The sequence below is a fragment of the Vitis riparia genome, chromosome 15, assembly GCF_004353265.1.
Source record: "Vitis riparia cultivar Riparia Gloire de Montpellier isolate 1030 chromosome 15, EGFV_Vit.rip_1.0, whole genome shotgun sequence".
NCBI classification, from domain to species: domain Eukaryota; kingdom Viridiplantae; phylum Streptophyta; class Magnoliopsida; order Vitales; family Vitaceae; genus Vitis; species Vitis riparia.
Genome location: NC_048445.1, coordinates 2,424,546 through 2,426,443, shown reverse-complemented (window position 1 = coordinate 2,426,443; position 1,898 = coordinate 2,424,546). Strand labels below are relative to the sequence as shown.

Genomic DNA, 1,898 nt, shown 5'->3' with positions numbered 1-1,898 from the left:
TAAATTATTTATTTACTCAATATGTTTTATAAACTATGAACATGGCAAAAGAGAAAAGATTCATGCATAATCGTATTAAAGGAGGCATTCCCTCTCTAAAGTATCGTACGAACCTCAATAATAATAAAAGTGTTGATGCATATAACACCAATTTTTATCAAAATGGCTTTTGTAGGCACTTCTTATGCAAATAATGTAGTGTTTGTTTGAAAACCGATAATAAATTGTTTTTAGAAGAAATCAAAATGTGAACATGGAAAAGGAGAAAAGATGCATGCATGAATGTGTTAAATGAGGCATCCCTTATGCAAATCAAGAGGTTTGTTGACATTAAATTCATACCCGAAAGTCTATAACAAGTTTCTTGCAATCTTCTTCCACAAACGTGTAGATTTGACAAACAATTTGATACATACAGTCCAACATATGTACCTATAAATTTCCATACCTTCCTCTCAATTTTTCATCCAAGCAACAAAGATCAATGGCACACCGCTCTCTCCTTTCATTAGCCCTCCTCAGCTTTTTCTTTCTTGCCTCCATCTCGAACACTAATGCAGGTACAATAACAGTCTACTGGGCCAAAATGGGAACGAGTGCAGCTTGGCTGATACCTGCTCCTCGGGCTTTCTTGGTTGTTTTTGGCAATAACCAGACTCCGCAGATGAATCTAGCCGGCCATCGAGACCCGAACTCTGGTGGTTGCACATGGTTGAGTATTGGCATTAAAGCATTCCAGGATCGAGGCATCAAGGTGTTGCTTTCCATCGGAGGTGCCTTGGGAAGCTATACCTTGACCTCTGTAGAGGATGCCAGGTGATTATTCTTCGCAAATACGTAGACTATGTTTGGTTCCTAAGAAAAAAAATACTAAAGAAAATGATATTCGATTTCCACCCATTTTTCTTTCTTTCTGTTTTTTCTCTTTATTTTCTCTCCCTCTCATTTTCCCTCAAACTTTCGGGGAGCCAATCATAGCCATAGCCATAGCGTCTAATCCTTGTGGGATCAATGCTGATTTTGTTGTTGTGATGCAGGCAAGTTGCAAATTACCTATGGAACAATTTTCTTGGGGGCCAATCAAGCTCACGACCATTAGGAGATGCTGTTCTAGATGGGATTGATTTTGACATTCAGGGAGGCACAACCCAGCACTGGGATGAACTAGCCAAGGCCTTGTCGGAGTTCAGCGGGCAGAGGAAGGTGTACCTATCAGCAGCTCCACAGTGCCCATTTCCGGATGCATGGATGGGCACTGGCCATTGCCACAGGCCTATTCGACTATGTTTGGGTCCAATTCTACAACAATCCCCCCTGCCAATACTCCGGCAACGCCGTCAACTTTATCAACTCCTGGAACCAATGGACCACGATTGAAGCTGGTCAAGTATTTTTGGGGTTGCCGGCAGCCCCAGCAGCAGCTGGGTCTGGCTACATCGAACCGGACGTGCTCGTCTCCCAGGTCCTGCCGTCCATCAAGACTTCCCCCAAGTATGGAGGTGTCATGCTTTGGTCTAGATATTACGATAATAGCTATAGTGCAGCCATTCTGTCCAGTGTTTGAAGTCTTGTCTTCCTATATATGTCTACTTCTAATATGGTCAAATAAATGAGCTTTGATACTTTCTGAAGCTTGAATGAAATATAAATTTTCTGCTGTGATGATTAATACAAATATATATAAGGCACAATATCTTTCAAAGGCTCTCTCTAAAAGCCTCTGCTTACCAAGCAGCCCATTTGCCTCAACCATGTACTCCCAACTCTACTTTGCAATTCCCTTGCTGATCTTGCAGTTTACCAATCTCATCAAATTTAAATTTTTTTAAATGAAAATATTATCGTAGAACCCTATTGAAATATATGGTCAATACAAAAATCATAGGCATAGGAGAAAA

The 1,898-nt window shown here is 40.8% G+C and overlaps 1 pseudogene; it reads left to right on the top strand.

Moving 5' to 3' along the window:
* The first annotated feature begins 448 nt into the window (after positions 1-448).
* Positions 449-1,659, top strand: LOC117931867 (annotated as a pseudogene).
* The last annotated feature ends 239 nt before the right edge of the window (positions 1,660-1,898 follow it).